The sequence below is a fragment of the Caretta caretta genome, chromosome 14 (assembly GCF_965140235.1).
Source record: "Caretta caretta isolate rCarCar2 chromosome 14, rCarCar1.hap1, whole genome shotgun sequence".
NCBI lineage: Eukaryota > Metazoa > Chordata > Testudines > Cheloniidae > Caretta > Caretta caretta.
The window spans coordinates 43,592,066-43,614,632 of NC_134219.1; the positions used below are offsets into that span (position 1 = coordinate 43,592,066).

General features: G+C 44.3%; 2 protein-coding genes across 2 annotated transcripts in view; both read right to left on the reverse strand.

Moving 5' to 3' along the window:
* LOC142069131 (butyrophilin subfamily 1 member A1-like) overlaps window positions 1-5,862 on the reverse strand; it is a 204,197-nt gene extending 198,335 nt beyond the window's left edge. Inside the window, exon 1 of the mRNA XM_075119519.1 lies at window positions 5,561-5,862. The gene's annotated coding sequence lies outside the window, so the exon portion shown is untranslated. The remainder of the gene's footprint in view (window positions 1-5,560) is intronic.
* Window positions 1-22,567, reverse strand: part of LOC142069127 (zinc finger protein RFP-like) — a 331,206-nt gene that overhangs the window by 17,799 nt on the left and 290,840 nt on the right. The gene's annotated exons all lie outside the window — the stretch shown is intronic.

A 22,567-nucleotide genomic window follows, 5' to 3' on the forward strand; every position in this document is an offset into this window, starting at 1 on the left:
GAAGATACCCTGGGACTGAAGTTCAAATTAGTCCAACCTGGGAAAACCTGATGGCTTTCTCATGAGCAATCCTTGGCTGTTGTCTTAAAATTACTCCAGCCATTATTACTGGCTTTGGAAAGTATCTACCAAGATGGGATGGATCTAAGTAGTGAGGCTGGTGGGTTACTTTTGCTACTACGTTCAGAGAAGACTATTGCCATTCTCTCTCTCGTAAGTCTACTGTTGAAACCATTTGGGTCATTAAACAATGTCATCCAGGCATCTGCTACAACAGCAGTAGATCTTTGTCGAGCAACAGAAGCTACATTTGGATCAGAGAGCTATTCATTGAAAGAGCACTGGAAGAAGCAAAGACTTCAGTCCAGAAGTTGACTAATGAAAGCATTTATATTGAATCCTTAAGTGAAGAGGACAAGAAGCGTTTGTTAAGGCAACTGAAAAAGTACACAGACTTGATTCTTAAAAATCTACGACAGTGACTTCTAGATTCTACTCAACCACTGTGTAGCTTTTACAGATGCCTGTCCTATAAAACACTGGCAGCTGAGTGGAGTGAGACACTACCAGCAATGGGGCTGCCATGTGCTCAGGACAGAATAGAGAACTTGAACACAGAGTGGAATATCATACAACAAATTAATGAAGATTTGACTTCAAACTTCTTTTTTATCATCACTAGTGGCTCGACCTGATCTTTGTGCTGTGTTTCCTGGGCTGAAAGAAGTAGGAATTCATCTCTTGCTACTCCCAGTCACAACAGCTACAGTTGAGCATTCTTTTTCATCACTGAATAGAATTGTGTGTTTTGAAAGAAGTCGCCTTCTGCCTGATCACGTGAATGAACTAATGAGCATCTCAACTGAAGGAATGGAAGTTCCGGACACAGGAGAAGCCACCGAAGATGAACGCATTGCATTCAAGAAGTTCATTAACAGAGTTGTGTAAAATTATAACAAGAAACCAAGAAGGATGTAGATCAGAGGTGGGCAAACTACGGCCTGCGGGCCACATACAGCCTGCAGGACCGTCCTCCCGGCCCCTCCCCCGCTCTTTCCGCTCCCCTGCGGGCACACCGCCTCATGGGCAGCGCTCTGGGAGGCGGGGCTGCACGCTCCTGCAGGGCAGAGCGGCAGCGTGTCTAGCTCTGGCCGGATGGCACAGTTGCCAGACACGCTGCTCTGAGCAGCATGGTAAAGGGGCTAGGGGGTTGGATAAGGGACAGGAGGTCCCAGGGGGCAGTCAGGGGACAGGGGGTGGTTGGATGGGACGGAGGTTCGGGGGGGGCAGTTCCGATGAAGTGAGCTGTAGCTTACAAAAGCTTATGCTCAAATAAATTGGTTAGTCTCTAACGTGCCACAAGTCCTCCTGTTCTTTTTGCGGATACAGACGAACATGGCTGCTACTCTGAAACCTGCATTGTTAGAAGTACCAGGACCAGGGCTGGCCCTACATCAAATGATGCCTCAGGTAAGGAGCATCTTTGACACCCCCCCTCCATTTGTTAAACCTTTAAATACTTTATTTTTTAATCACATTTGTAGCTCATTTCATGACTTTGATGCACGATTTCTCTCTCTCACATAAGATGATGCAAATTTGCAGACTAGGATCTGTAAATATTCTTAAAACTAAGAAGTTTCTATAAGAACAGAAATGTACTAACATCAAGAAATTGAACTGCACACCAACACTGGGTGGCCAAGTATTAAACAGCGTGACAGCAGGTTACAGACTTAGAACGTTAACAGGGCCACAATTAGGGGTATTTTATTTCAAACATTCTATTTTCCCTTTTATCGCTACCAACAAAAACAGCACCCTGAGCCTGGCACCCCCCCCCCCAAGCCGGGCACCCCAGGCAGTCCCCTGTCCCTGAATCCGGCCCTGACCAGGACACAAAAGAAAAGTCATTCAAAGAGAAAAAATATTTTACATCTGCCCCCTCAATTCTGCTGCCACTGGCAGTAGCATGCTCTGCCTAGAGAGTAGGATTAGGCCTGGTAAACTAGAGAAAGTGGAGGATCTTTTAAGTGGCTGGGAACCTGATCCCAATCCTGCTGACGTCAATGGAAAGAATCCCAGTGATTTCAATGGGATTTGAATCAGCACCTCAGGGCCTTGCCAGCTTTCGGTGCTCAGGTTTGCAGTGTGGGAATCCCGTTATCACCTGAGGACTAGTTGGCAGTTCCTGCAGACTGTCATCTCCTGTTTCCTTGTCTGTGCTCTTCAAACAGGATTCTGTGACCCTAGCGCTGGGATCTGCTCTGGCTCCCAGTATATATCTGGTGCAATTCAAGGTGTTTGGTTTTTGACACAAGAAGCACTGAATGGTTTAGGACCAGGCGACCACCTCTCTCCTGATGTGATACAAGGGTGGCGGAGAGCAGCTGGGATGCTCAGTCTTACACTCTCACTGGTTTTAGTGGGAGAAGAATGGTGGTGGGAAGCTTTCAGTGAAGGATCTTCAGCGCTGCAACACCCCATTGGTCTGGCACATCTAGAGTCCATTCTCTGTCGGGAAGGGAATGGATGGAAGAGGATGTAACTGAGATAAGGTGTGTTGGGGAGTTATTAGTCCTGAAGGCTTAGGGAGGCAGGAACGTGTTTTTAAAACAAATCAAACAAAACCAACCAACCGACCAAACTGCTATTATTTCCTTCACCTTTGTATTTGCAACTAAAGAGAGAGAGAGTGATGGGCTCTTTTTATAAATATAAAACCTAATCATTTTAATGGTTTAGGTTTGTATTACCCGCAGTAAAAGAACATCCATCCAATGAGCTGGGCCCTCTTGGCAATTTTTACAAAAGACATGGATGAACAAGCAGACTGCAAATTACCCCAAGGTCAGATCAAGTAGTCCAGCAACAACAGAAACACAGCTAAAGAACAACAAGTAAGGGCCCGCTCCTGCTCTGTGCTTACATTTACACACTGGGATTACTTCCATTGACTTCAATGGGACTGCTCGCAGTGCATAAAGCTCAGCCCATTTGTAAGGCACTGCAGGCCTGGGGCCTAAACAAAAACCTATAGGAAGCAGCAGAGGCCTTGAGGATTCCTACCTGGTTCCAACTTGTGAACATCAAACAGTTATAAAATAAATAATAAAACCAGGCAGAGAGGAGATGAATCCGGAGCTGTGGCAGAACGAGAGAACCTTTATCTTCATTGAAATGTCATCCAGACAACAGGAAGAATAAAAAGAACACAACAACAGTATAACTTAATGAGTAGGCTGCAGTGATTAGGACAAGCTGGATATTAGAGTTTGAGGAACAGAAAATTGCAAAGGACACATTTAATAAAAATAGGGATAAATGCATTGTTATGTGAACTCGTTTGCATATTATGCAGTGACAGCAGTCGTCCCATAGTCTGCACAAAAAAGAGCAGATCAGTGTAAAATGATATTAATGTCCCATGACCCAGGGAAAAAAAGAGAGAGAGAGAGAGAGAGAGAGAAGGAACTCCCCTGAATATGAATTAAGAGAATTAAGGGCAGGATTTTGAAAATCATTGAGTACTGGCCTAATTCTGCCCCACTGAAGTTAATGGGAAAACTTGAAATGACTAACAGGGGCAGCAAGGTTAGACCAATACTGAGAGGTTTAAATAATCTGACCCTAAAATAGTAGGTGTCAGCATATTTCCTTCTTGTGATTAGAATGACAGCTTTAGAATTTTTTCTTCACAACAATCCCATAACGCCCCCCCCCAGACACAGATTTTTCTGTTCCCATCATGGGAAACAATTAGCGAATGTAATAGGTAAAGTTGAATACACTGAACATAAAAAACATAGCAGGTGGGAAATATATAGGAACAGAACACGTTATGATAGTTTGTTTTTATTGCCAAAGCATGTAGGCACCAGTCACTGATCAGGACCCCTTTGAGCGAGGCACTGTACAAAACATGTAACAAAATCCAGATCTCTGCTCATGGAGGAGATCCCCTCGCTCATGGATCTCTACTGTTCCACACACACAAAAAAATACATGTGGGTTTTTTTTTTTAAAAAAAGTTGCCTTTTGGTATCTGAGATTTTAGGTCACACTCAGGTCATATTCTCTAGCTTTTTTCTGCAATCACAAGGGCTAGAAACTTTCTTTAAACATTAAAACTGAAATTCTCTCATAATCACAGGACAAGAACAGCTGGGGTTTTAAGGAAAATATCAAATATTTCAAGACTCAAGACAAAATTATGAGAGAATTGACACCACTTGAATATATTTCAATATATTTCATTAAACAATAAATGAAAAAATGGCGTTCAGAACAATGCAGAAATAACCACAAAAGCTTTCTTGTGATTGATTTAAAAAAAAAATTTCAAAATGAATGTTATTTCGAGTAGATTTCAAACAAGTTCAGACTAAAAGGAATGAAAAGATTTTTTATTACTGTTATGTTTCTCATGCATCATTTCTTTTAAAAAATGAGAGTGAGGGCGAGAAAATGGGAAAGTCCCGAAACCCACTCCCCCAAAATCAAAGTGTTTGTGTCCATTCATTTTTTTTCCAAATTATTTCAAGCTGTTTTTTTTTCAATGGAAAGTTCCATAAACATTTCAAGTCAATCAAACAAAAATCACGCAATTTTTGGGGTGAAAAAAATAATCCCCCTTTTTATAATCGTGCCCAGAGATACCCTCATGAATTCTCCCCGCTGACAGCTTTTCACACAGGGAATAACCTGTCTCACAGTTTGTAACATGGGCCTTTCTTGCCATTATGCCATCAAGTCTTCCCTAAACCCAGGACCATAAAATCACCCCTGCTAACCACCCTTCTACAGCTCTGTGGCCACAAAGACAGGAGGCAACATTAAGTTATCACAGGACAACAATGCAATGTGTACAAACTGATCACTCTGGTTGTTGTGGATCCCTTGACACGCATACAGAAGACCAGTACCAAGCCACAAGTGGTGACATCCCCTCATTGTCTAATTGCATTAAAGATTCTGGCCCAGATTCAGTCATTAAGTCCGTTCCTATTCAGCACATTTCAAAGGGTGCTTCACTTTAGGCACATGCTTAATTCCCACTGATCTCAAAATGAATAAAGTAATTTCTTTCCACTGATTCTGGACAAAACTGGACGTTTTTTCCCTTAAAACATCAGAAGCAAAAGGACTCAGCCCCACAGACAACTCGAAAACTACCGACAACAAGCAGGCCAGGAAACTTTACTGATTGCTGCTGAGTTTGCAGCGCCACGTTTCTTCCTCTATTCTAAATACAGGAAGTTCCTTTGTTACAAATCTCCCCTTAACGACCCTAAAAACGGGATTGGGCCCAGGATCCTTGGTGAAACACAGGAACAGAGGAAAGGAATTACCTAGTGACTGTACTGTACAAACCCGGCAGGGCTAGGAAACCGACCTGAAATGGATTGGAGGGCATCTCATTCTCAACGTTCACATGCGGAACCGTTCCCATAAAGAGCAAAACAAATTCTCAGGGGATTCTCAAGTCTTTGTGTTATTACCAATCTGTCCAAGACAGAGCCCTGACTGTTACCGAGTCAGGCAGCCACAGTTCACCTACCGGATTGATCCTCCGGAGACGGTTCATGGCGCGTAGGGGGCGGTCTGTCCTTCTGAAAGCCTCAGGCTTTGCCGAGATAGTCCTCAAACTATAAGTTATTTCATTTCATCAAGATGCCCAGCTACTTCTGGGTATCAAATAGCTGCCGTCTGATCACAGCCTTTTCTAGCAGGGTTGGGTTTTGATTTTATTGTGTTTAAAGAATCCTGTTCTTGTTCCACAGGGATAAACGTACTGTCCGCCGGCAGCATCTACTGAGTGTGAAAGCGAAAGTAACAGAGGGACTCGGAAATGGCAGCAACCCCGGGTGGGATCTGAGAATCTCCTCTTAAAGAAACAGCCACGTGGCTGCTGAGACAGAACTGGCCGGCCCGGAAGAGTCAAAGTTTCTGGGGCTCCAAATGACCTGAATACAGGAGTGATTGTGAAGAGACTGGCTCTTGCTTTTGGGTGAACTGTAGTAAATGTCACAAATAATCGTCACCTTCTACATTATGTCACCAGAATAAACATTCCCCTGTGGACAGTTAGGAATAATATGAACAATACCTTTGCAGTGTGAAACTGGGGTAGAGGGTGAACCTCATCTTTTATGACTGTAACATCAGAAGATTGAAGCCCTGACTCTCCGTGTGGACAAGACTCAGTCTGAGGCCGAAAAGAGAAGTTAGAGAATAGAATAGCATTAAGGAATCCTGAGTTCTGACCGGACACCAAACAACGTTCTGTCCCGGAATAAGTGATCGGTTGGAAATACTAATAGTGACACTGCACCCCGCATTCTTCATAGAAATGTTATTATTATATGATTATGGTGTAACTAAAATATGTTTTATGCAACATGGGTCATGTAAGATGTCCTTGGAAAGGTACTGAATACATCCAGTGTTGTGAGCTGTAGCTCACGAAAGCTCATGCTCAAATAAATTGGTTAGTCTCTAAGGTGCCACAAGTCCTCCTGGTCTTTTTGCGAATACAGACTAACACGGCTGCTACTCTGAAAACTATGGTTACTGAATATGATTATCCTGTTTGTATGCATGTATCAATTCTGTATCTAAAGTTAGAGATATTGACTCTGTAGCAATTACAACTGTGTTTGCACCTGGGGAACGCCCACTAGACAGTGAGCACTCAACCTGGATGGGCCATTAGGAAGGACAATAGAGCTGTGAAGATACTAATCTCCCTCCTTCCTGAGAAGTTTCCTAGGAGACTCCTTTGACACTGCAAGGTCAGGTGATCCTGTTACCTGGCACTGGCCACCATCTTAACCTGGTACTTTCCCACTGGGATGGGTGTGGGTCAGACTAGGAGACAAAGGATTCCTGCCATATACTAAAGCTATATAGGGGAAGGAGTGACACCATCAATGATTCTTCTCTGTCTCTGCGCCCAAAGAAACACTTAGAAACACCTGAGAAACAAGGACTGAACTGGGGAGAAGGGCTGAATGCAGGTTAGAAGGATTTCTAGCCTGTGAATGAAACACCTGGGAAACCCAAGCTGTGAAGCTAATGCAGCTTGTGCCTTGTGAATCTGCCAATCTGTATGCATCATCACTTAAGATGACAATCCACTGTTTTTAACCAACCTCTTTAGTATATTAAGCTTAGATTGTGGGAGTTGTTTGTTTGTTTGCTAAGTAATCAGCTTTGATCTAAACAACGAGGAGTCCTGTGGCACCTTAAAGACTAACACATGTATTTGGGCATAAGCTTTGGTAGGCTGGAACCCACTTTATCAGATGCATGAAGTGGAAACTTTAGTTTGGCAATGTAACGATGCTAGTTCTGGCAAGACCCAACTGAGAGTGCCAATTCAGGACAAATTGCTTAAAGCAGGTCAGTTACAGCCCAAGGCTGGGGTTTCTGTGCACACCAAGACAAATCAAACCAGCCAAACAGAGAAGATTTTGGTTTTACCCCACTTTGGCTAACCACAAGTCACACAAGCAATTCCCTTAGACACTCCAGGTTCTCACTATCACCACCAGTGCCACTCCTTATGAGGACAAATGGTTATGAAAACCAATACCCCAGTAAAAGAAAAAAGCTTCTCTCGATCCCAAAGGACCAGACCCCAGTCAATATACAAATCAGTTCTTCCCCACAAATCACACTGTTGCCAATCCTTTAGAATCTAAAATCTAAAGGTTTATTCATAAAAGGAAAACGATATAGATGAGAGCTAGAATTGGTTAAATGGAGTCAATTACATACAGTAATGGCAAAGTTCTTGGTTCAGGCTTGCAGCAGTGATAGAATAAACTGCAGGTTCAAATCAAGTCTCTGGAGAACATCCACAGCTGGGATGGGTCTTTCAGTCCTTGGTTCAAAGCTTAAGTGTAGCAAAGTCCCTCCAGAGCTCAGAAGCAGGATTGAAGACAAGATGGAGGAGCTGCAGCAGCTTTTTATAGTCTCTTGCCATATGGTCTTTTTTTTCTTTGTCCCAAAGACAAGCTGTCCATCACCTGGCCTGGAAAAACCTCAGAGTTCTGTCCATAGGCGGGTCCCTGCATACCTTGCTGAGTCACAAGGTGTGTCTGCCTTCTCTCAGTGGGTCAGTTGTATAGCTCATGGTCCTTAATGGGCCATCAAGCAGGCTAGGCAGAGCTGACACCAACTTGTCTGGGGTATCACCCAAAAGCACAGCATAAGTTTGAAATACAGACAGTACAGAGCCAATACTTATATCTTTAAATACAAAAATGATACATGCAAACAGATAGCATAATCCTAACCAGTAAACCATAACCTCGTCTTAGACACCTTATATGACCCCCTTTATACAAGATTTGGTGCCACTACAGGACCTTGGTTGCAACAATGTTCTATATGGCCCCAGTTCAAGTCAATAACGTCACAGGCAGGTATATATACACATGCAAAGATGGGTGTGTTACATTACTATGCGGAGGACCAGTGTTAACAAGGTCAATTCAATCAGAGTGAATGTGGCCTACTCCTAATAGTTGATGAGAAGGTGTGAATATCAAAAGGGAAAATTACTTCTTGTAGTGAGCTAGCCACTCCCAGTCTCTATTCATACCCAGTCTGATAGTGTTACATTTGCATACAAATTCATAAGGGGGGGAAAAGGAGCTGTGCATCTCTCCCCACACATTAAGGGAGGGAGCAAATTTCATGAGCTTACGCTGTGTAGCTCCCTATACAGCGCAAGACAATATAACTTTGGGTTCATGCTCCAGAAGGGTTTTGTGCACTTGAGTGCTGGGCAACTCCCTGAGCAGAGGCTCCCCCCACAGCGCTGATGGCAGTCTCTGTGTGATTCTACAGCTGGGTGTGGCCCTACCTGTGTGTGTGCTGGGGAAGGCTGGCGGGCCTGGCGCAGTGCCTGAGGTGGCAGCCCAGGAGTGGGGTTCAACCCGTCACACTAATATTTACTAAACCACATCACAGACATAATACCTCTAAATAAAGAGTATTGACAGTTACACACAGGTAGGGTTGCCAACTCTCTCAGACTAGACTGACTGGATGCCGTTGATGCAAAATGGTGTCCGGTCCGGGAAAGTTGGCAACCCTACACATAGGGGGTGGCACATTAGTCACTGGACCAATGGGTCCTATGCCAGGGGCCACAGCCAATTGGGGGACCACTGGAAGCGCTCCCATGCCCTGACCCGCTCATCTGCCCGGTGCTCCTGGGGGGGAGCATGGGGGAGAGGGGAGGGAGACTGCAGGCAAAAGGGGTGGGGAGAGGCCCCCACTTGCTCTGGCCCAGGACCCCACAAACCCCTAATGTGCCACTGCACACAGGGCTGTCTCTGACTCTGGACAAGTAAATATGATTATATTTTAGCTACACTGTCATAAATATAAAGGGAAGGGTCACCACCTTTCTGTACACAGTGCTATAAAATCCCTCCTGGCCAGAGGCAACACCCTGTCACCTGTAAAGGGTTGAGAAGCTAAGATAACCTCGCTGGCACCTGACCAAAATGACCAATGAGGAGACAAGATACTTTCAGATATGGAGGGGAGGGCGGGAAACAAAGGGTTTGTCTGTCTGTGTGATGCTTTTGCTGGGAACAGTCAGGAATGCAGCCTTACAACTGTTAGTTAGTAAGTAATCTAGCTAGAAATGCGTTAGATTTCCTTTTGTTTAATGGCTGGTAAAATAAGCTGTGCTGGATAGAATGCATATTCCTGCTTTTTGTGTCTTTTTGTAACTTAAGGTTTTGCCTAGAGGGATTCTCTATGTTTTGAATCTGATTACCCTGTAAGGTATTTACCATCCTGATTTTACAGAGGTGATTCTTTTACCTTTTCTTTAATTAAAATTCTTCTTTTAAGAACCTGATTGCTTTTTCATTGTTCTTAAGATCCAAGGGTTTGGGTGTGTGTTCACCTGTACAAATTGGTGAGGATTCTTATCAAGCCTTCCCCAGGAAAGGCAGTGTAGGGCTTGTGGGGATATTTTGGGGGAAGACATCTCCAAGTGGACTCTTTCCCTGTTCTTTGTTTAACATGCTTGGTGGTGGCAGCATAAGGTTCAAGGACAAGGCAAAGTTTGTACCTTGGGGAAGTTTTTAACCTAAGCTGGTAAGAATAAGCTTCGGGGGTCTTTCATGCAGGTCCCCACATCTGTACCCTAGAGTTCAGAGTGAGGAAGGAACCTTGACAAAAAAGAAATGGAGGCAAAGGGAAAAGAGAGGAAGCATGCACTGGAGATAGAGAAGGCAAAGGCTCAGCAGAATATACCGGATAACCCTAACAATCCTTCCCCAACAATCCACAAATGGGAACAACTATGTCCACAGTATGATGAATCCAGTGATATTGCTGAATATTTTCTCACCTTTCAGAGACTGTGCACACTCCATCAAATTCCTGAAGCTCACAAGATGACCACATTGGTCGCAAAATTGACTGGAAGAGCTCTGGACATAGTCAATAAGATGCCTATTGGTGAGGCTTCTGACTATAATAAATTCAAGGATTTGGTTTTAAAGCAATTTCAAGTTACACCTGAAACTTACAGAGTAAAATGTAGAGTCCTTAAGAGAGGACCTGGACTAAGTAATGTGGCTTATATAAACCAGACGAAGGATCTGTTAGATAAATGGGTCAAAGGAAGGGGTGTAATTAGCTTTGAAGGAATGTGTGATTTGATGACTCAGGAGCAATTCCTGAATATATCCAAGGAGGATATAAAACAGTGTTTATGGGATAAGAAAATGGACTCAGCAGAAAGTCTTGCTTCTTATGCTGATCAATACGAGCAGTCCCAGACTGCCAGAGAGGCGGGACAAACTGGAACAAAATGGGTGGAGGGAGGAGAGAGAAACGACCCTGGTCACAGTTGGAGCGGATACCAGAAGGGAACCCTCAGACCACACCCTACTACCGGGGGCAGCCCAAGACCCCAGCTACACACCAAGGAACACTCCAGACACCTTATCGTCCCGCCACACCATTCTCCAGCAACCCACCTCGCCCCAGTGACCCATCAGCTGGACGATGTTTTAAATGTAATGAGCCTGGGCATGTAAGGGCCAACTGCACCAAGATCCCCAACAGATTACAGTTCATTGCACTGGAATCACACCAGAGAGCTATGGAGGGAGCGAAAGAGGCAGAAAAAATAAACAAATATAGAGAATCCCTCTAGGCAAAACCTTAAGTTACAAAAAGACACAAAAAAACAGGAATATACATTCCATCCAGCACAGCTTATTTTACCAGCCATTAAACAAAAGGAAATCTAACACATTTCTAGCTAGATTACGTACTAACTAACAGTTGTAAGGCTGCATTCCTGATCCGTTCCCAGCAAAAGCATCACACAGACAGACAAACCCTTTGTTCCCCCGCCCCCCACCCCGTCCAGATTTGAAAGTATCTTGTCTCCTCACTGGTCATTTAGGTCAGATGCCAGCGAGGTTATCTTAGCTTCTTAACCTTTTACAGGTGAAAGGGTTTTGCCTCTGGCCAGGAGGGATTTTATAGCACAGTATACAGAAAGGTGGTTACCCTTCCCTTTATATTTATGACATACGCTTTTATCATTAACATCTGAACCCATCATTAAAATATTATATCTCTCCAGCTAGTTTCTTCTAGCTCCTCCTTCATCCTTTCTCTTTTCAGTTTCTCTTGCCCAGCAGTGGCAGGAGGTGCTGGGGAGAGCTAGAAAACCCTGCCTGGAAGAGAAAAGCAAACAATGTCTGGTGAAGTTGCTGAGCTGGAAACTCCATCCGAGAAAAATAAGAAAGGTCAAAGCTTGAGGAGCCTGAGGAATTCAAGCTGCTGCCTCCTCCTCCTTCCCCATTTGGCACCAGTCTCCTGAAGACATTGGGTCTCCCTGGGGCTGCTCTGGGTTTAGTGACTAGCTCTGCTCTGACACAGTTCTCCAGCTCTGGCAGACGTCTGGCTCCTTGCAGACATTCTCGGCCAATGTTACTGTTATTGAATCACGCTGTGATTGGACACATTGGTGCAGCTGGGAAGTGAGAACTGGCTCCATTGCTGCAAATATGTTTCTCTGAGCCCTGCTGCTCCTTGGCAGCCAGATGCCAGGCCCTAGTGATTTAAACCAGGAGCAGACAGATACAAATCACACCCCTTATACCACTGGGAGTGAAAGAGCTTCAACTTTGTCCCAGTTTGTCCCTTATCTGAGAGAGATGGTCTCCTGCAGCAGTTCCCCTGCCATTAACATGCCTGAGGCCACTGCTGGAATTGCTGCTGTGGGGAAGAAATCTATAGTTCATTCCATTCTAGCTGCCTTTGAACGTGATGTATCAGCCCGAAAGAAGATGGAAGCTCAGCGCCATGTGCCCTGCAGAGCTCCCAAATTCTTGGGGTTTGTGGAATGTTCCTCATTCAGGCGCCTTCTGTTGCATGTCAAAGGCAGATGCCATGACACAGACACCTGTGAAAGGAGACACCCCTATCAAGTGCCCTGCAGTCCACTGCACTAGAAGCCACGAGTGTGAGGGTTTGAATCTCATTTCTACAGGTTTGTGCTTGTATTGTCCTGAACATCCTAATCTTTGTTAGTGATAAAACCTCATATCCCCTCAAAAGCAGTTAAGCATTAGACATGTTCTCTCCGTGCTTCACCATTAAGGTAGCGGGGAAGTGTGATATTTTGGGAAATCTGCCTTTACACCTTATGAATGCTGGTTGCTGTTGTGAGTGGTTGTTAATGTATTTTTGAACGTGTCTGTGAATTCCACTGTTTCTGGCAGCACCTTCATCTGATACACACCAGACAGAGGACAATAGGAAGCGCTTAACCTAAATGTCCGTGCTTTGACCACACAACTGTTATGCTACCTAGCAATTGTACCCTAAGGGAAACCTGTTTTCCACCTGTCCTCTGCAGGCGGCTGGTGTCGGAGGAATGGAATGTTACGGAGCAGAAATCCAAGGTGTGATGCTAGCTTTTAAAAACCACAGAAGCAGGGTAGGTCAGGAGAATACTCCCAGAGAGCCACACAGAACAGGAAGCGTTGGGCAGGAGAGAAGAAGGGGTAAGGACCGGCCAAGGTCAGAGTAGAAGAGCTGGGGGAGAAGCCTCCAGGTTTCAGCACACAAGGGATGCATGGCAACAGAAGGATGCTGGGTGAACTCTGACCCCAGCCCAAAGAGTGCTCTGGAGTAGGGAGGAAACATGTGGGTAGGGTTTGGTTTTGTGTAGGTCTGTGTGATGCTTCTGCTGTGAAAAGGCAATGCTGTGTTTGAGTCCTGTGCAAAGTTAGTCTGTTATGTGCTACACTTATCACATGCCCCTAAAAGAGTTAGCCTGTAACCCAGCAGGCTCACCCCTCAGATGGGATGCTGGGAGAAGGTGTGTTTCAGCTACTGGGGTAGCCTGGGGGTCAGTGGTGGATGGTAGCCTAAGGCAGGTGGGCTGAGGAGCTTCATTTCCATGGGTAAGAGAGTGAGACATACTGCCCAGGAAACATACCAAGGAGGCCAAAATACTGCGTCCTGCTGAAACCCAGGGAAGCTTTAAAACACCCCATGATCCAGGGGCTGGATTCCCCTCCTAGCACTCTGGTCGGTGGGGACACTCAACCAGACCTGTGACAAGTGGCTGCACAAGGTCACTGCAGGAGGAAGAGAATACTGTTTTGAACACTGTTTGCCAGAAGCTGGGAATGGGCGACAGGGGATGGATCGCTTGATGATTGCCTGCTCTGTTCATTCCCTCTGGGGCACCTGGCATTGGCCACTGTTGGAAGACAGGACACTGGGCTAGATGGACCTTTGGTCTGACCCAGTACGTCTGTTCTTATGTTCTAACCCATAGCAGCATAGCCACCCAACAGACCTGCCTATCAGGATTTCTGAAGGGTGTATATGGTATTTGGTTACCTATCACTAACCACAGCACCACAACAGAGCCCAGGAGAGAACCCAGGAATCCTGATCTCCAGTCTGCTGTCTAGTAAACAGCTGTATATGCTGCAGAATGTGTGTCAAGCACTCCTCCTTCCCTGGGGTTGAGCCACAGAAACAATAGCAATTACTCCTGAAACTCAAGTAATAGACAGGGTGATTTTGTGGTTGCAAGTCATAATTTTCCCCCGAGATTTTTCAGTGCTTTATTTCATTTAGACCATAGTTAAACTGTTATAATCTGTAGCCTCTGGTCTGACATGTAACAAACTGCAGTTGTTCCACATTGCGAACAGTTGTCACACATTTTGGTTGCTGGCATCATCATACATTGGCCAGTTTGGAGGTTGAAAGTGAGAAACTAGCTCCCTGTTACAGATATTTAATCACACTGCCCATGTGGTTGCAGCTCGGTAATGTGCACTGGTGAGATTAGGGTGACCAGATGTCCCTATTTTATAGGGACAGTCCCAATATTTGGGCCTTTTTCTTATATAGGCACCTATTACCCCATACCCACTGTCCCAATTTTTCACACTTGCTGTCTGGTCAACCTAGGTGAGATTTGAAAGATTTCTCTTTCAAGACCTTCCCATGTCTATGTGTGTGGGGATATGGATCTTTTTCTCCAACCTTGACCCCAGAATGCTGGGCACCCTCTATCAGTCTGCTTTGCAGATTGGGAGGCCATTCTCAGCACAAAAAACAGAGAGAATCATCGCTGGGAGCAATGCTGTTGCCGGTGTTGGTGGCTAACTCAGAGCTGATTTATCCATTGTCATCTTAGGCTTCGCCCACCTGCTCCATGGCTCCGGTGTTATCAGAGAACTTGGGCCCACTTGTTCTGAGTCTGAAGCTACTTTCAGCGACTGCTTCAGGAGACAGAGCTTCAGTCTGGCATCCCATGATTTTCTGGTCTGGGTGGAGAATGAGAGGCGGACAGAGCACCTGTCTGAGATGTGAGATTCTCCCAGGTATAATAGGCATCTGCTCTGTCTGTCTTTCAGTGGGATGAGACCAACCCATGATAGCACAGCTTGAAGCCCATCTTAGAGTCCATCACATGTACAGACACCTCCTCCCCCTCCCCCCGTACAAAGAGGGAGCCCCAGAGTGGGGGTTTGGTCACAGATTTTCCATGCAGATGAGGATTTCAGGGTGTATGCCGATGAAGGGGGGTAATTTAGAGGAGTTCTGAATTTTCAGATATTTTTAGGAGGAATTAGAATGCTGGAGATTGCTCAGCAGATCAGACTCTGCTAGCTTGAGACTTACTTCCACAGATGGTCAGAGGGATCTGAGGGAACGGCAGGAACGCTCCCCCTTGTATTCCCTTGCACAGGAGCACACAGAGGCTCAGGGCATATACATGGCCCCACTGGATAATGCTACCTAAAGGCAGGGGCGGCCCTAGACTAGCTGCCAGCAACTGGTGCCCTAAGCGAACCATGCAATCAGCGCCCCCACCCCCAAACCCCCAGCGCAGATCTAGGCTGAGGTTTTTGGTAAACTGTGAAACATTTGCCCCTTTTTTCTTTTTAATGTTTTTTAAGCATTTTTTTTTAAAACAGAGGCTTAATTATTTAGTTTGTCCATCCGTCCATCTGTCTGACCAATGTTTCTGCGATCAGATAAAATAGAGACACGAAATTTTCAGAACAGATTTGTACACAACAGCTAGATGATATTTCAGTCCGATTTCAAATAAAAATGCATTACAAATGTTAATTATAATTTTTATTATTACAAATCCAAAATCATCCATTACGCAATCCTGCTTTAACTGCCATTTCCACCACATCCAATATAGAAAGAAATAAGAAAACTCTTCAATGAACTTTAACCAGTATTTACAAAACACTCCAAATAAAAAACACTCTGTGCTCTTAAAACATGATTTTTCTTGCTTTAAGTTTTGAAAATTCAGTCAGTAATTCTTTTAGATCCAGTTTTCCAGCTATTTCATGCTCTATTGACATTGTGGCAAGTCCAACAAGTCTCTCTTGCACCATTGTTGAACACGGATATGTTTTTATCAATTTTATCTTTGAGAAGCTATGTTCCCCACTAGCTATGGAAACTGGCAAAGTTAAAGAATGCGTAGAGCTATAAAAATGTTTGGAAAACTGTCTGTGAGTTTATTTTCACAAACAAACTTCAGTACTTCTTCAGGAGTGGAATGTTTCTTAAATCATCTTGAAAAAGCCTGAAGCTCACTACACAAATCTATAGCATCAATGTCTTTTGAATTTTCATGAGTCAATGCTGACTCCAGTTTTATACAAAATTCTCTTATCTGTTTTGCTGTTTTCTTTTGCAAGCTGTGGATCTCCTATAGAAAGCCAAATACTGACTCTCGCTGCTGCATCTGTTAAAATCTTTCATCAACCGAGTGAATAGCAGTATCAAGGACTGTGAAGTAGAAACTCACTTTGAACCTTTGTTTTGGGTTCTGAATGGGTGTGTCCCATCCTTCATACGAAAACTGTTGTTTCTTTTGCCGAATGCGAACTGGCTCTGATTCAAATTCTGTCGGAAAGTCTATTTCTGCAGCAAGCTCAAGAGAATCTACCAGTGTTCTTTCGAACCCTTCATCACTTCTGAATTCCTCCAGAATATTTTTAGTTTGCTGAAGTTTTTGAATAGCAGAAGGTATGTTCAAGTTCTTTTCCTGAAGCTGCTTACTAGTGATGTTAATCTCGAAAAGGATATTATACCACAAAATGAGTGACGTCACAAATTTGAACTTGGAAAGGCCATTTGCAAGACCTTCTGCATCTGAACGTGCCGTATTGCCAGATGAGCCAGTAAAGTTAGTATCATTAGAAATTTCAATTAGGGCATCATGAATGTTTCCAAGTTCATAGCAAAGAGGCTTCAAAGCATCAATGCGACTCTCCCATCTTGTCTGACTAAGTGGTTTCATAGTTAGACAATTCACATGGCGAGTCAGAATCTCCCAACGGCATGTTGAGCTTGAGAAAAACACGTAAGCACATTACACCAGGTCAAAGAAACCGCTTGCCTCCAAACAGCATCTAGCACAGGGGTGGGCAAACTTTTTGGCCCGAGGGCCAGATCTGGGTGGGGAAATTACTCAAATGCCATTCAAAATTACATTAGTAAAAGTTAATTTGCTTAACTGATTTGTCACCAAAATTGCACAAGTCCCCCTTCCTTACTGCAGAGTGTACGTCAGAAGTTTTTTGATAATAAATATGACAGACTAGAGACTATAAATTCTGGGAGACTGTGCCTAAAGGAATAAATGACTGCTGCACAGTTCTTAGAATTCAGCTGAATCACTGACAAACACCTTCCCTACAGGCGCACTGGTTGCCAGTAGTGCCTGACAATGGGCTGAGGCGAGAACATGCAAGGAATTGAAAATATATTGTATTATCTCAACTAATGATAACAGGGAAAGATAAAACATTTTATAAACTTGTCACTTTACTTTTATATGACCACACAGCAAGCTTCATAAGGTGTTATTTAACAGCATCATTGAATAGATCCAGAAGCTAAACATTGAGCTTAAAGAAAAGGAGGACTTGTGGCACCTTAGAAACTAACCAATTTATTTGAGCATAAGCTTTCGTGAGCTGCAGCTCACTTCACCGGATGCATCCGATGAAGTGAGCTGTAGCTCATGAATGAAAGCTTATGCTCAAATAAATTGGTTAGTCTCTAAGGTGCCACAAGTACTCCTTTTCTTTTTGCGAATACAGACTAACACGGCTGCTACTCTGAAACCTGACATTGAGCTTAGCAACTATTTTCATGTGGCATTTTATGAATGAGTTAACATATACATGTGAATGCGAAAAGTACCTTAAAACTGACGAGTCTTGTAGTTTGAGAAAGTTGAAGGATTTGGGGTTAGCATCACATTAAAAACAAAAGTAACAACAAAATCCTGCTTCTTGATGTGGACTTTGCACATTAAGAGGTAGGCAGGCTGAGTGCTTAAAAATTATTTAATGCATGGAATCTGATGACCGTTAACATTACATCATTCTCCTTTTATATGTAAGCAGTATTGAAATGGGATCCTGTGTAACCTTTAACTCCCATTTGGCCAGGAGCCAATAGCTGGAGAGTTCGATTTCATATTTGATCTGAAAGAGGAGCAGCACCTCTCCTTCAGTGCAAGCATTAGCGTTTTACCATGGGGTTGAAATCCACAGCCATTCTGCTCTGAAGGCATTGTGCCAGCAACTCTGCAACTTGAGCTGTCTTACTATTGACCTTAACAATAAGATGGCCCTTTAAAATAGCCGGCTACTCACCCTCAAGAAATGTATTTAAAGGATTTATTTTAGCCTGATTATTGCTCTGGCTTGGCTGTTACAGGAGTTTTCACCTTTCAAAGACTTTCTTTTACTATCACTACATTCTCTAAAACAGCAGCTTCCCCTATGCAGCTGCAGAGTTTTATTGTCGCCTTTCCTTACGGGCTTTTTAAGAAATCCTTTTTCTTCCAAACTGGTAAATGTGTTTTTCTCTTTCAGCAGAGCGCTGCTGAGTTTGAAACTGCAAGTACTAGAGGAAATGAGAGGTTGTCATCTTTTCAACTGCTCTGATGTGGGCAGATTAGTCTCCTCTTAAAGAAACAGCCACATTCCTGCTAAAATAGAAGTGTCAGACCAGCAGATGAAAATATCCAGGAGCCCCAAATTACCTGAATACAGTAATGATTTTGAAGAGACTCTTGTTCTTGTTTTTTTGTGAACTATAGTAAATGTCAAAAATAGTAATAATTACTTTTACATCCACTCATCAGAATATAAAATTCTCCTGTGGATAATTAGGAATCATAATAATAATACCTTTGCATTGCTAACCTGGAGTTTAGAGTGAATGCCATTTTTAAAATGACAGTATCATCCTGTGGATAATTAGGAACGGGATGAGCCGTGTCTGGATCCAGAGTCACATTCACTAAGGTGGAGAGAGAGAATCAGAGCGTTAGGGGCAGAACTCAGCCCTGCGGGAAGTTTGGACCATTTCTCACACTCCCCAGCAGCCCTGTTCAGCTGGGACAGGCCTGGATCCCAGGGAGCTCCAGGGCACTGACTGATTCCTCAGTTTCACTCCCAGAAACTGATCAGTAGAGAGAAATGGAGGAAAGAGACTGAATCTGCAGGCAGGGGAGTTGAGAGGAGGTCAGAAACAGATTTAACCCACTTGGAAATCCTCCTCCCCACAGTTGGTCCTCCCTGCCTTGTCCTGGGTGAAGAGGGGAAGACATGGCATTGGCAGGGCCAATCAGAGGCAGGGCCAGGAGGGCCATTTGGCCTGGGCCTCAAGCTCAAAAGGAGCCTCAAATTTAGACAATTGTTAATTTTTTGAAATTTGATAAGTTTCACAACTTGTGCAAAGGAAATCCTTTCTTCAAATTAGTTGCTTTGAAATTCCAAGTAACATTCCACAAGATGCTGATCATCATGCTTTCCCGACTCGTTTGCTGACAAAATCTTTTTATTATGGCTAAGGGCCTCAAAAGCTGGAAGTGGGCCGGGCCTCTCTGGACCTCTGAGAGGGCCTGGGCATTGGGGAGGAGCCACTCCAGGCCAAAGACTAAGAAGGAGGATGTGGCATTGTGTGAGGTAGCCTCTCCCCAGGCCAGAGAGAAGAGAGGCAGTGGCTGCATGAGAGGGAAATCTATTCCCCAACTCATGAAGACGTGAACAGCATGAAGAGAAAGGTCAAAAAAAGCCCGGCCCAAGGGAAAGGGAGGGGGATGCTGGAGAAGAACCATGGGCAGACTCCCTCACTCTACTCGTTCCTCTGGATTTAATACCCAACAGGCATGTGAAAGCCTCACAGAATCCCTGGGCAGAGTTAAGGGTGCCTGGATGCTGGACAATGAAAATGTTTCTGTTCCTCGTCGTGGGCATGAACTGAGCAATGCGGTTGGTGTCAGGATTGTTTATGTGACCGCAGCTGGGGGTCTCCTCAGTGCATGATGTGTTTCTTGTTAGAAGGGTCTGTTTGACTTGTTACTTTATCTACATGTTCATGATGATGTTTCCATGGGAATTTTCTCTTCCTATAAAGAAAATCTCCCTCTGGAGTCTCACCACGTCTGTGTGATCTGACAAGCTCCTTTTTCTCTCCAATTCAGCTGGTGGGACGTCTGGCAGGTGGGAGGGAGGCGGAGGGAGAAGATGAGATTTCATGCTTTCGTGTTTGTAATGACATCCCCACTCTTAACTGACATATTGTCTTGGCAAATCCCAAAGAGGCCTGTCTTCCTCGCAGACCGAGCATCAGCCAGATCAATCTCTAGCTTAGTTCTTAACCTGGCCCGGTTGGATATTCAGTTTATGTCCGTCAGTGGTGATTATATCACACCGCCAAAGGTTTTGATGACCATGTGATCCCTGCAGTAAACATGCTTGGGAATTCCTTGATCTTCCAGCCTAATAATATGTCGCTACTAAGAAAGCCACCAAAACCAAACCAGTGCTCATGGAGGTGATTATTGGATTCAGCTTTAAATATCCTTAAATATTTTCACTGATATAACAGTGTTTTATTTATGAGCCAGAAAAAGACAGAGAGGGACAGACACATTCAGAGAACTTTAATAAATATCTGGGACTCATCTGGGCTGAGATAAGGTGTTTGGGTGCTGGTCGGTGACAGTGTTTTTGGTTACTAGTGTCTTTTAGTTTTTATTCACGTTTTTTTAATGAAGATGTTTCCAAGAGAATTTTCTCTTAATTTAAATATAAACATCCCCTGAAACCTCACCCTTCATATATGATGCCACATGCCAGAGATCTCCCACTATTCTTCTCCACTTCACATGGCAGAGGGTCTGGAGAGAATAAAAGGATCAATGAGATTTCATTCTGTGACATTTACAATGGTATAATCACCATTAACTGATATAATAATGTTCTATTTATTACAGAGGAATGAATGCACATTACACTCAGATGTTTCTGAAGAGGAGAGATACAAATTAAGCTGAGCCCTTGCACTTCTGTTTCCTCTTTCATTCAGATACCGCAAAGCTGCTGAATCAGCAGCCACTAAACCTCACAGCCATCTTAAGAAAGACTCTCTGTAGGAGGTTTCAGAGTAGCAGCCATGTTAGTCTGTACCAGCAAAAAGAAGGAGAAATACTTGTGGCACCTTAGAGACTAACAAATTTATTTGAGCATAAGCTTTCGTGGGTTTTAGCCCATGAAAGCTTATGCTCAAATAAATTTGTTAGTCTCTAAGGTGCCACAAGTACTTCTCGTTCTTTTCTCTGTAGGAGAGATTTCCTGTTACCTCATCCTCCCCTGCCCCTCCACCCCCAGTTTGTTTCTCTTATCCTCCCATTGCAGCGTCTCCTAAGTGTAAGCGGGGGAACGGTCCCGCTATTGTGCAGAACTTTCCTGGCTTATCCACTACCCCGGTGAAATGGGCTAGCCAAAGGATCTGTGTCCTTGCTCCCACTTCCTTTACCCAGATGCCTGCCTGACCTCGATGGCTCCCCTTCCACTCTCCTGTGTGGCAGAATCCTCGTAACCCCACCAAGGCTGCACCCAGGATTCCTGGGGGGCTCCACCCCAAACTTTGTTGTGGTCACTTAGGGCAGGGGCCAGTGGGAGCCGCAATTGGCCGAACCTGCGGACACGGCAGGTAAACAAACCAGTCCGGCGCGCCAAGGGCTTTCCCTGAACAAGCGGCGGACCGGCTTTGAGAACCACTGTCTTATATGACCCATATTGCATAAAATATATTTTAGTTACACCATAATCATATAATAATAACATTTCTATGAAGAATGCAGGTTGCAGTGTTACTATTAGTATTTCCAACCTATCACTTATTCCGGGACAGAACATTGTTTGGTGTCCAGTCAGAACTCAGGATTCCTTAATGCTATTCTATTCTTTAATTTCTCTTTTCGGCCTCAGACTGAGTCTTGTCCGTACGGAGAGTCAGGGCTTCAATCTTCTGATGTTACAGTCATAAAAGATGAGGTTCACCCTCTACAAATTGGAGGATTGGGTCAAAAGAAATCTGATGAGGTTCAATAAGGATAAGTGCAGGGTCCTGCACTTAGGACGGAAGAATCCAATGCACCGCTACAGACTAGGGGCCGAATGGCTAGGCAGCAGTTCTGCGGAAAAGGACCTAGGGGTGACAGTGGACGAGAAGCTGGATATGAGTCAGCAGTGTGCCCTTGTTGCCAAGAAGGCCAATGGCATTTTGGGATGTATAAGTAGGGACATAGCGAGCAGATCGAGGGACGTGATCGTTCCCCTCTATTCGACATTGGTGAGGCCTCATCTGGAGTACTGTGTCCAGTTTTGGGCCCCACACTACAAGAAGGATGTGGATAAATTGGAGAGAGTCCAACGAAGGGCAACAAAAATGATTAGGGGTCTAGAACACATGAGTTATGAGGAGAGGCTGAGGTAGCTGGGATTGTTTAGCCTGCAGAAGAGAAGAATGAGGGGGGATTTGATAGCTGCTTTCAACTACCTGAAAGGGGGTTCCAAAGAGGATGGCTCTAGACTGTTCTCAATGGTAGCAGATGACAGAACGAGGAGTAATGGTCTCAAGTTGCAGTGGGGGAGGTTTAGATTGGATATTAGGAAAAACTTTTTCACTAGGAGGGTGG